General features: G+C 31.8%; 1 pseudogene; it reads right to left on the bottom strand.

Moving 5' to 3' along the window:
• Nucleotides 1-1,088: 1,088 nt before the first annotated feature.
• Nucleotides 1,089-4,511, bottom strand: LOC129894911 (flotillin-like protein 1; annotated as a pseudogene).
• Between the last annotated feature and the right edge of the window lie 8,818 nt (nt 4,512-13,329).

Below are 13,329 nucleotides of genomic sequence, written 5' to 3'. Positions count from 1 at the left end.
TAGAATAAGTCGATTGTTAAGTTATGCCTTTTAACACTTAGTTTCAGACTAAAGTAGAATATATATATATATATATATATATATATATATATATATAAAGTTCAAAACCAAATAAATTATACCATTTATAATAAAAATTAAGAATATAATGAGAACCTTCAATTGAAGAATTTCTAACGTTCATTCTATAAACAAGAAAATACCAGGAAATAACATTGAGAAAATTGATGAAAGTATTGAAGTAATTAAATATTATGATGGCACATGCGTCACGTATTTAAATATGCTAATGTACCTAAAAAGTACTGTACTAAATTTAATATGTGCGTGCAGAAAAAGAATTGTGTTATTAATCATTGTATACGTATGCTTTAGATAAATGAGGTTTCAAACTGAGGCGAATTCATAATTTAGACTTGATGGTTTCAACTTTAAAGGCTCTTAGACCCAAATTCATAATTTACATACACATTTATACTTCGCGTTAAAAATACTAGGTTATGCCAAATAACTACATCCACCACTATTCGGAAAGTTTCACTACAGAGTAAAGTGCTTCTTATCAAATACGACTCTATACACAAAACTTCAACCCATGAGGATAGATGAATACTTTCCACCTCTATCACAACCTTAATTTGGTGTACAAGTTGTGAGAATTTGCCATTATAGTATAAATTCCTAACATTTCTCACCCACAAAAGGAAAAAAAAAATCTCTATTTTATAAGCATGGTGTCCAGACCAGTTAACGCATATCTCAATTAATTCAAAATATCTATAACATAGATACCGCTTAACTCTATCCAAGATACCGCTTAACGATCTATCCAATATCCACTAAAGTTTGGACAAATATGACGAAATCACCAGGTGTTTTTGCTCTATTGAGATTTGAACCCGAGTTCTCATGATTCTCAACGGTTTTATTGACTACTAGACCACACCCTTGAGTGTGATACCAAGGAAAAAGTATCTTTATGAACATCATACTAATTGAAGCATAACAATCTAAATTAATTCCCTCACTTCCCAATGAACCAACAATATTTACCAGCAAGATAGCTATCAAGGTTATGTGAGAAACCATTAAACTGATTCACTTGATGTGGCCTTCTTGGTGCTGCAAGTATTCAGCCATGGTGGAGGCAGCATTCTAGTTTGCTCATTCACAGTCTGTAAAAAGTGAGGGATTACAAGATAAAGTTCGGACATCTCCTTCATAGCTCCATTTCCTTTTCGTGCACTCGTTCCATCACTCATCTCCTCTTCACTTACACCATTTGACCAAATACTGATCTTCGGTTGTAGTCCTCTGATAGCATACGCGTTGAACTTGGCGATGTCCTTGTATATCCCTTAATTAATCATCAAGTAATCCCTCAATCGATGTAATTTCCTCCCAGTGCTGACAACAACGTGCGTATGTAAATCCCTTGTGCTTCTGCAAAAGCCAGAAGTCCTTCAGCCTCTTTCTGCTTGGTATAGAGCGCAACATCTGCAGCTTGTTTTTTCGTGTATGTTTCAGCGTCTGATTCGACCCTTTGAGCCTCTGCTAACTTTTCTTTCTCATATAGTATTGCATCAGCTGCTTTTTGCTTTTGGTAGTACTCCCAATTTGCCTCTTGCACCTGGATTTATACAAGCATATACAATAAGATTTTGACATTCTAATTCTATAGATCACAATGTCATACCTTGAAACCACTTTTGAGTAGAACATCAACTATATATTAATAGCCTGTTTGGATTGACTTATTTTTAAGCAGCTTATAAGATGAAAACTGCTTATAAGTTAAAAAAAAAAAGTAGGTGCAGACCAACTTTTTTTTTTGACTTATAAGCTGTTTTCAACTTATAAATTGCTTTAAAAAGTTCATCCAAATAAACCAACTATTTATTGGGACTTATTTTAAGTACAAAATGACTTTAAGTTGGCAAGCCAAACACTCAAATAAAGCTGAAAACAGCTTATAAGTCAATCCGAACGGTCTCTAAATCTAATCAGTAGTGGTGCAACCAGGATTTAAGGGGTTCAAATCAAAAAAGCCACAGGGTTCAATATCTACTATATAAAATAATTTTAACCATACATAAACAGTGTAATTTTTTGGAACCCCTTCGGCCCTACCTAGCTCCGCCTCTGCTTATCAGAGAAGTCAAATTATTCGAGAGCCTCAGATCCTTTCCCTTGGTCTAAGGTAAAAAGAAATTCTAGAGACCATTGAACTGTCAAAGTGAAGAAACACTCAATCGGATCCATTGGAAACATCACTGTATAGTAAAAGAAATATACTTCATTTCATTTTATACGTTGGTGATCGACAGAGATTCAAATTTAAGAAAGAAAGAAATTTTTTTTGTACCCATCAAAAGCATCCTTAGAACTTCTAGTCTTAAGACATTTTTTGACATTTCTGTTGGTATAAGAGCATGCCATGAGTAAAATGGAAAGTACAAAGTTAAAGACTTTTCAATTATAAGAAGATGACTTTTTGGAGTAGACTAAACAGGAAACGGTATCATATAAAATAAAGGAGATACAGGAACTGAAACACACTTGTACAATTAAGACTCACCTTAATATGATATTCCACATTAGCCCTGCTGAGGAATTGAGCCTTGAAGTTCTCAGTCTTAGTCAAGGTGTTCCTACCCTCGACTTCTTGCTGCAACTCAGCCTCTCGTATTGCCACGGCTTTCTCAGATTCAACCTCTGCCATCTTAGCCTACTGAGACCATGCTGCCTTCTTGGCTGCGAGGTTTGCATTCGCCTCAGATACTTCAGCTTCTTGCTGATTCTCAAAAATCTTAACTTCTGATCCTACCTTAATTTCCTCCATTTTACCTTGACCTTGTGTTTGGGCTGTTACTACCTTCGTCTCGACATCAATCTTCGCAGCACTTTGAATTGTCAGTCCTTCACTCTGTTTAGCTCCAACGTCGCCCTGCAATATAGTCAAATACTATAAAACGCGTTATGAACGCATAGTCAAAAAGGAAACAAAACGCGTTTTGAACGCGTAGTCAAAAAAGGAATAAATCACGTTTTGAATGCGTAGTAAAAAAGGGAGGTGCAATACGCGAATTTTATGCGTTTTTAGTTTCCTATAAATAGAGGGTCTTTTGCCCTCATTTACATTATCCCACAAAAAAATACAATCTAAAAGAGTAAGAACACAAAGAGAGTTATACACCAAGATAAATATTGTAGTCTTGAATGTCCCCTTTAGTGAGTTGTTCCTTTTATAAGAGATGAGTGTTAACTGTTGTTTTTTCCTTGTATTTAAGAACAATGTACTCCCATATTATCATAGTAAGATCCTTATACCCGTGGTTTTTTTCCTCTATCTTTTTGAGGGGTTTTCACGTAAAATTCTCGTGTCTAATTTATTTTCATTATTTATTATCATATCAAACATTAGTTTTAGTGTTTCCTCCTCCCAACAGTGGTATCAGAGCCTTCAGTTATTCTGTCTGTTTTATGCAAAGGTACTATCTGTGAATAGTAAATTTTCGTAAATAGTAAAATTCGGTGAAAAATACTATTCACGTGAATAGTAAATTTCGGTGACGGTACAGTTTATCACGATTGTTCGCAAAATATTTAGAAATAATCTAGAAGGGTGTGAAGCAAATAACAATGTCGAGTACAACAAAGTTTGACGTTGAAAAATTCAATGAGACTAATTTCTCATTGTGGAAAATAAAAATAAGAGCGATATTGAGAAAAGACAATTGCTTAGCTGCAATTGAAGGTAGACCCACAAACTTTACTGATAACAACAAGTGAAACGACATAGATAGCAACACAATTGTTGATCTACACTTGACACTATCAAGTGTTGTCTAGTGTGGTTGAAAAATGGAAGGCAAAGGAAATATGGGATACTCTTACAGGATTATACTCTTCGAATGACAGAGTCCATGTCGATTATTGAACACATTAATACTTTGAATAATCTGTTTTCATAACTTACAAGAATGGGTTGTAAAATAGAGGGGACTGAATGTGCGAAACTTCTACTTCAAAGTCTGCCCGACTCGTATGATCAACTCATCATCAACCTGACAAACAATACGGATAGTCTATTGTTCGATGAAATTGCAACTGCTGTCTTAGAAGAAGAAAATCGGTGTAAAAATAAGGAAGACAGACAAACAAATTCGCAGCAAGCTGAAGCTTTGATGATGGTGAGAGGAAGACCAACGGAACGTGGCCCCAGTGGGAGTCATAATCATTATAGATCTTAATCAAGAAGTAAGAAGAATATCAAGTGTTACAACTGTGGTAAGAAAGGGCACTTCAAGAAAGATCGTCGGTTCAAGAAGAAGAGTAAACACCCTGAGTCATCAAATGCTCAAGGGAATGTTGCAAGTACCTCGGATGATGGCGATATTTTATGTAGTGAAGCAATATCAAATAATGAAGGCAGAAAATGTTTCACTCATGTATGGATCATGTGCATAGGAGCAACATGGCACATGACTTACCGGAGAGAATGGTTCCATCTATATAATCCTATTTCAGGAGGGTCTGTATTCATGGGAGACGATCATGCTTTGGATGTTATTGGTACTGGGTCCATTGAAATAAAGATGTATGATGGCATGGTACGCACCATCCAGGATATACGACATGTAAAAGATTTAAGGAAGAATCTATTATCTTTGGACAATTAAATGATAATAGATGTTCATATAAGAGTCATGGTGGAGTCATGAAAATATCAAAAGGAGCGCTTGTAGTGATGAAAGCGGAAAAAACTTGCTGCAAATCTATATGTGCTTAAAGGTGAAACACACTAAGAAGGAGAAACATCAACCGCGTCAGCAAGTTCATTTGAAGAATCAACGATGATGTGGCATCGTAAACTTAGCCATATGTCGGAACGAGGCTTAAAGATTCTTGCTGAGCAAAAGCTTATTCCAAGGCTCAAAAAGGTTGCACTATCCTTTTGTGAGCATTGTGTTACCAGTATGTAACATAGACTGAAGTTTAGCAGTTCCTTTGTTAAAAGAAAGGGAATATTAGATCTGGTCCACTCTGATATCTAGCAAGCACCGGTGGAGTCCCTAAGAGGAGCGAAATATTTCGTATCATTTATCGATAATTTCTCCACGAGAAAGGTGTATCCAATCAAAAGAAAGACAGATGTTTTTCTGGTTTTCAAAGAGTTCAAAGCGCGGGTAGAACTTGAATCTAAAAAAAAGATCAAGTGTTTGAGGATAAATAATGGAGGAGAATACACTGGTGATGAATTTGATAACTTCTGTAAATAAGAAGGTATTAAAAGGCATTTCACGGAGGCATATACTCCACAATAAAATGGAGTAGCAGAGCGGATGAATAAAATCTTGTTGGAACGGACAAGAGCTATGTTGGCAACTGTAGGGTTGGAAAAATTATTCTAGGCAAAAACAGTCAAAACTGCCTGTTATGTGATCAATCTGTCACCATCAACCACAAATTAAAATAAAGGAAAACTAACTCAAAGCTGAAAAGATAACTGCGGTATCCTCCGAAAACAAGGAGGACTCACCAACTAGCTGGAAGTGAATAGATCTTCAATGATGCGCCTGTTGATGATTTCTAGTACCTATCTCTGCATCATGAAACGATGCAGGCCAAATGACGTCAGTACGTGGAATGTACGAGTATGTAAAATGGCCGAATGAAACATACATCAAGGTGGGATCAAATCAACTCAGAATCTCAACTCAAAAGAAGGTACAACTCAATCAAGATGTTCTGAGTCTAAACAAAATATAATTTAGACAGGACCAATCACATACAATCCAACCCAATCCAACCCAATCCATCTCAATCCGACTCAGAGTACTATCAAGACCTATATAAGAGTTTCTCTTATCCGACAACCATCACTTATGAGCTAGTAATAGTATAACAAGCCGACGTTGTTGCCACGTCCGTTCATACCTTGCCAGGGTATGAACGAATCAACAAATCATGGATCTATACCCAATCAAGTCCTATTATATCAGGACAGTAATTTGGAAAACATCCGACTTTAACTGTCCAATCCCTTCATACGTTTGTCGACATAGTTATTGGATTCGAGTTATTACTTACTCTTACCCAATTCGGTGCTCGATACTCCTCCAAGACTCAATGCTCATAAAACTCTATCCAATCAATTCAATCTAATTATATCGACCAATCTCGTTTGGACCTTTGTCAATTCATCAATTCTATCCCAAATCAAGTTTCTTGACCAATCATATTATCCAATCAACCCCAATCTTATATATATTTTTTTAAAGGCATGTAAAAGACAATGACCTAGTCTATATCTTTTTTTTTTTTTTTAAGAAATCTCAAGAATATTGCTTACTTTACTTTCTGTCATCACCTTTGACTAGAAAGAATGTCTTTCCATAGTATTCTTTTGCCAAACATTATTATTTAATAACTATCCAAGTTGTCCCAAACCAAACCAAACACTTCACGTGAAATTAGAAAATGAATGATAAAGTTTAGCTTTTTCTATATTATTAGAATATATCAAAGTGGAAGTATTATATGAATATACTAATAAGAATATAAATTTTTCTTAAATATAATTTAATTTCATGATGCTAATGGAATTCCATTGAGGCATCAACTCACAGAAATTGGATTCATGCTAACTAAAAGGTTAATCAAATATTGTCCCCATCTTATTTCTAGCAATTTGGATCTGTGAAGGTGTTAAACTAATGAAAACATCCTAACCAACATTTTAGTATTCTTTCTATGTTCCATCATTTGGTAATTGAATTAAATTGTAATGTACCAACGGATTCGAAGTTACTGCAAGTTAATTATCTTTGCTAATATAACAAAAAATATGTTTAACAACTCATATCAATCAACTCTTAGACATAACAAAATATGTATAACAACTCATATCAAACATGAAACATTTATCAATTTCTCAACTTATCAATATCAACATAACAAAATCAAGTTAATAGATGTATGAACTCATTAGGACATAAATCTATCAAGAAAACCATGAAAATTCAATCTCAAAGAAAATGTAGGGCACATAGTGAATTTAATCCATGTTTTTAGTAGCCTTACATACCTTAGTATAGATTTTGAAGAAACCTTGATGTTAGGTCTTCAAAGGAAAACTTGAATCCTTGAGTTTGAGAGGATTTTATTGGAGATAATTTGAGAGAGAAGATGATGAAGATTATGGTTGTTTGGAGAGGCAAAAGACTGAAATTATGATCCAAAACGCATTCAGTTATGTATATAGATATTAGGTAATTTTACCAAAATATCCCTACAAAATCTGGAAAATCGGCCAAAATTCACTGCAGGTTCTCTCTGTTCGATCAAACATAACTTTTGACTCCGAACTCAGAAAAATACAATCTTGGTGGCGTTGGAAATAAGACTCAAAGACCTTTAATTTGATAGGTTATGGGACACTCAGTTCATTATATTTTAGGAGATATAGTCACTTGAAGTTGACCCTTATACTAAATCATTCGGAAACTTAGCCGAAAGGAATTCTTTGGACTTGGCTTGATTTTTTTGAGATCTCTTATGACCCTAAATCACATCTAATATATTTTAAATACCTATGAATCAATCATAGATTATATATACAATTTGAAGCCTTCGAGTTCGGTCTTATACGTACATGAAGAATGGTCCGAATCTTAGTGGAGAAAAAAAGTTGGGGTGTTACAGCGTGCTTAAAATAAATCCCAATAAATAATTGAATTTGTTTTGATAGACTTATTTTAAGCAGCTTCTAAGTTGAAAACAGCTTATAAGTCAAAAAAAATAAGTTGAGTTGCACTTACTTATTTTTTTTTAACTTATAAGCAGTTTACAACTTATAAGTTACTTAAAAATAAGTTCATCCAAACATGCAATATATTAAAAACACGAAGATCCTTAAAATGTTGATTGGATTTTTTGCCCTTCGTTAAAAGACTCTACTTTAGATAAAATCGTCTTTTCACTATTTTTCTTCAATTATTATATCTTATTTTAATGATACTAAATAATTATAATATAAATCCAAAAATAATTGATCTAACTCCTAATATTTGGTAAATCAAAATCAATCCTATCTAATTTGTTATTCGTACTCCTAATCATGTAAAAACTACTAAGAATCCTACTAAAATTGCCCAAGGTTTTTTATTAACCTTCTTGGAGTTTCATCTTTCCCTTTTGATGATTAGTGAGACACATTATGCAATACGTATTAAAAACAGGAAAATTTAAAAATATGATTGATCTTTTTGTTTTTCCTTAAAAGACATTCAGACAAAATTGTCTATGTATTATTTTTTTAAAAATTTATTATTTAATTTTAGAATTCTTTTTGGATTAGAATTTTCTTATACCAATTAATATTACTAATGTTGTCTTTTTATTTTTATTTTAAAGATTTAGAATTCATTTTAGGTTTAGGAGACACGAAGAAATAAGATTATATTACTAACAATTGATTCATACAATTTTTTTTCTTCTGAATATCAGTTAAGCATATATCAAAGTCAAGGCCAAATAGGCTCTGCGAATTTGGTTGCTTCCTCGAAGGATTTCCACTATTAACACTTAATTTTTTCCTTTATTTCCTTACGTTAATTGTGTGATAAATTTTGATTGTTGAAGTTTATGCACTTCAAAAATAAATAATTCTTTCAATAATTTTTTTTTTATAAATATCAAAGATTATAGTAGGATATAGGTACTCTTCCATTCTTAATTTTAAATAATTAAATTGTAATCAATAGATGACCGCCACGTGTTTAAAAAATATTCAAATTATTTAATTAAATAATTTGAACAATTTTTTTAAACATGTGGCGGCCATCTATTGGTTACAATTTAATTATTTAAAATTAATTATAAACTAAAATTTATTTAACAAAATTTTAATTAAATAATTTGAATAATTTTTTAAACACGTGGCAGTCATCTATTGGTTACAATTTAATTATTTAAAATTAATTATAAATCAAAATTTATTTAACAAAAATTTAATTAAATAATTTGAATAATTTTTTTAAACACGTGGAGGCCATCTATTAGTTACAATGTAATTATTTAAAATTAATTATAAATCAAAATTTATTTAACAGAATTTTTAATTACAGAAAAGGGCTTAAAATGCCTTCAAACTATTAAAAATGGTACAAAAATGCCCCTCATGCCTTTTTTCTGTTAAAGAAAAGGTCATTTTTGGACCTAAAGGTGGATGTCAAGCTTTTCGGCCCAATAGATGGATGATGGACATTTTTATCATTTCTCATATTTCAAGGACATTTTAGGCCATTTTTCGATAAAATTATCCCAAAACAATTCCTTATAAAGTAGAAAAGAGAACTCTTCTTAATCCACGAGGGACACTTCTATTTTAAACATACCTTTATTTTTCTATTGCTTGTTCAATTAAATTTTTAACACATAGCAATTTTAAGCAAGTGTTACATAAATCGTATGAATCTATTTAATTTCTTGATTCAGAATTCCCAATGTCTTACTAAATCGTCCGCTACAAACCCATAGATTTATGAGTATGTACAACTAAAGCTTAATTAGGCCTTATTTTGCTTTAAGAATTATGGAACTCTTCCCATCGACTTCAAGATAGCAAAATTTGATTTTAAATTATCTGTTATTTTTGGATTCTCGAAATTCAAATTATGTGAATTTTAACAAATATATAATTTTAATTATATTGACATGATAAGAATTGCAACTTATAATATCTATTGATGTACCTCATAGTTGAATTGTACCTTCCTTAGGTATAAGATATGATATTGTATCTGATCATTCAAATTAGACCTTTCTTTGGTACAACAAACTAATGCACCCTTTTATTTAAATATACTTGATTTATAAAGAATGATACTTTAGAAATTATATGGGACACTTATTATTACCTATATTAAGGTCAAGTAGCCATGCATAGTCTAAACTAAATCAATAATATATCTGTTCTCAATGCTGTCCCCTTTAAGAGTTGTCTTTGTTCCTTAATAAAAGAACAAAAGAAATACCTTAAACTAAGTGTTTGTTCAAAATATGGGGGAATTTTAATTTCTATAAACATGGTTAATGAATTTCAATAATTCAGTACTAAAGAAGTTGAAATTAGCAAGGGACAAATTATGTATCTAAGCAATAAAGTTTGTTGTTAATCCTATTTAGCAGTAAATTATCAAAAAAGTTTATTAACTACGAGCAATTTAGGGGTAAAATAACGACGAAGTTTATAGCTAACTTTTTATAAAAAAAATCCAGTGATTATTATCTACACTAAGGGCAACTATATATAGCCATGCATATAGTCTAAAGACAACCTTAGGTGATTTGTTAGTCAAAGTCATGATTATAGAAACATCTATCAAAAAAGTAAAAGAGCAAATTACTATCCATCTAATGATTAAAAACAAAACAAAAAAAAAGATAGTCTCTTCTCACTTATATATAAAGGACTTCTGAATTAAATAAAATTACACTGAACTATGCATGCAATTATTTTTCTCTTGTTGTCTATACTCTTTAGTCTCAAACCCCTCCTCCCCCCCCCCCCCCCAAAAAAAAAGGAGAAGAAAAAAAAACAAGATTTGTTAAGGAGAATGTTGTCTGGTTCGTGACCATATATCTTTCATCATTTAAATGATCTCGGACCAGGCTTCATTCCCCTCAACTCAAGGCTTTGTTATAAGCATTTTCGAACTAGAAAGCAGAACTATAACTTCGTCCTTGATTACACTCTTTCTCTCTCACAAATATTGGTAAGTAAGCTCCTTTCACTAGTTCATTTGCATTGATGACAATATATTTTTCTTGTTTTGATAGCTAAAGAAGAAGAACAAGGGAGACAGCAAGGCATGGTTGCTAATCATACCTGTTTGAAATCTGCATAATAGTAGAAAGAAAGGACAAGAAGAGAATTCGGACCCAATAAATAAATAAAAATTATAATTTCAAATGCTTAATTTAAAATTTTGAATTCGCTTCTTTTCCTTTACATAGAGAAAATGGAAGGTTTTCAAAATATGATGAAAGAATTTAATTGAATGTGACTCTCTTTTCATCTTAAGACTTTTCATCATTAACATTTAACCCTTTTTGAAGCATTCAACTAATATTGGGTCAGCTGGTTGGATCACATTCGCAAGAAAATCCTTTACAATCATGTGGCTAGCTTGTAATGTCTAGACATCTTTTGGCTAATGAGTTTTATTTATTATTGATCAAGTAGAAAATATTTATACATAAGATATTTATGAGCATGCTAACGGAATTTATTTAAACGACCATATCACTTATTAGATAATTACAAGTAAATATATTGATATGCATTAAAATTCATTAATAGTGATGTCATATATATAACTTAAATTCAATTGTAAGTACTTATGTTAATAAACATAGATTGTTCTAACCTAAAATAAATAGTAAATAACATGCAATAACTAATCATGTTTTGATTTAAATCCTCTTTTAACTGTTATTTTTTATGTCTAATTTGATTAGAGTAAATTAATCTTTATTGAGATTGTATGTTTGTTCAAATATACAACAGTTATGCCTAAATTTCAAATAAGTTGGGTCGATTATATGAACTTTATCGAAAATATCACTCCGTTTAAGTTCATCTCTAATCAATATTTGCACATATATATTTTTTTTATCTTTTTATGCGTGTAAGTAATCCATGATTTTTACAAGAAAATGTTCTTAGGAGGGAAATTACTTTCAATGGAGGTTAAAAAAAAGTGTGTCGGTGCATTAAGCTTTCACTATGTGTGGGGTATGGGGAAGCATCAGACCACAAATGTTTATTGTACTCAAACCTTACTCTGTATTTATGCAAGAGGTTGTTTTCGAGTTTTCATAACTCGAACCCGTGATTTCTTGGTCACATGCATGACAACAACTTTATCAATTACACCAAGACTCCCTTTCAAAAGAATCAATGGAAGAGAGACAACTTGAGTGTTTATGAAGAAAAAGAAAATCCTTTGCTGTATAAAGCAAATCATTAGAATGGAAAATTTGATTGTTCAAACACTTTTGAGTACTTTCTGTTCTTTCTCAATGAGTTCAACTATACTAGATGGAAATTCTTTGTAAGAAAAAAAGGAAGGGGAAAAAGAGAACCATTTATCTATCTCGAATTCAAGCTTGAATATGAAATTACTATTATAAGGGAGTGTTTTACTCTTAATATGAAATTTTTCAACATAAATTTGAATATTCGAGCCTCAACACAAATACTAAACAAGTGATTAACTAAATAAATAAACTTTTAGAATGAATTTTTTTTTTTGGTAGAAGCTTCAAAGATTTTGTGGTGTACATATCAAAAACGAAAAGGCTACAATAGTATCTATAGCAATAATGAAAAGGGCTGATTTATATGTAAGCACCTTTAATTTTACTTTTTTACCTCTCTTTGTTTATAGCTGACATAGGCATGATGTAGTTCATGACACAAAATAAATAATTAAAGTAAAATTCTTGAAATTATTCGAAACGATTACATTTGCAATTTTTCATTTGAAGTTTTGTTAGAGATAATTGTTTTTGAAATATGGTACATTATATTATGATGGAGTAATGCTCAATATTCTTTTTTTTTCCGTTAATATTATTCATTGTTGAGTTTACTGAAAAAGGGATCATGAGCCTCATTGTGGTATTAGATGACACATATGTTAGTTGATCATCTCTAATGTGACACGTTCCTTTTATAACTTTCTCAAGTTAAATTAGTGAATTCCATCTTTTTTATAACTCTCTAATCAAGTGACTTCAGTAGGAAAAATAAGTTGTCCATTTACGAAATTACACCGGTAAATTATGATTATAGTGAGTGCATATAGTCTTGATCAAAACATTTGGTGATAAAGAACCCCTTAGGTTTTGGGTACTTTATTTGTGCAACAACTCAGTGTGACATGTATTAGTAGGTTCTTAAAGGATTCCATGGAGTCTTTGCTGCTCCAAATTGTTGTCAAACTGGTAATCCCTTGTATGTTTCTTGTTTATCATGTTAAAATTGGAATGACAATGTCCTGCCTCCGAGGCTTTAGTCTAGTGGTAAGAGCATAACTTGTGATGTGTGGATTAGGTTCATGTCACGTATTTAAAGCCTACTGCAAATATAAGTCTGGTACTTAAGTGTATAAGAATGGAGAGGTGCCCAACTCATTATCCATCGGAGATTCGAATCATGTGCCACAAATGTTCTTTGGGATTTCTTGGTTACAAAAAAAAAATTGGAATGAAAATGTTTCAATCTTTTTTGTATTCATGGTTCCTTTTTCGCTTTAC

This window comes from Solanum dulcamara, chromosome 7 (genome assembly GCF_947179165.1).
Source record: "Solanum dulcamara chromosome 7, daSolDulc1.2, whole genome shotgun sequence".
Lineage (NCBI taxonomy): Eukaryota > Viridiplantae > Streptophyta > Magnoliopsida > Solanales > Solanaceae > Solanum > Solanum dulcamara.
This window is presented reverse-complemented; position numbering and strand designations above follow the sequence as displayed.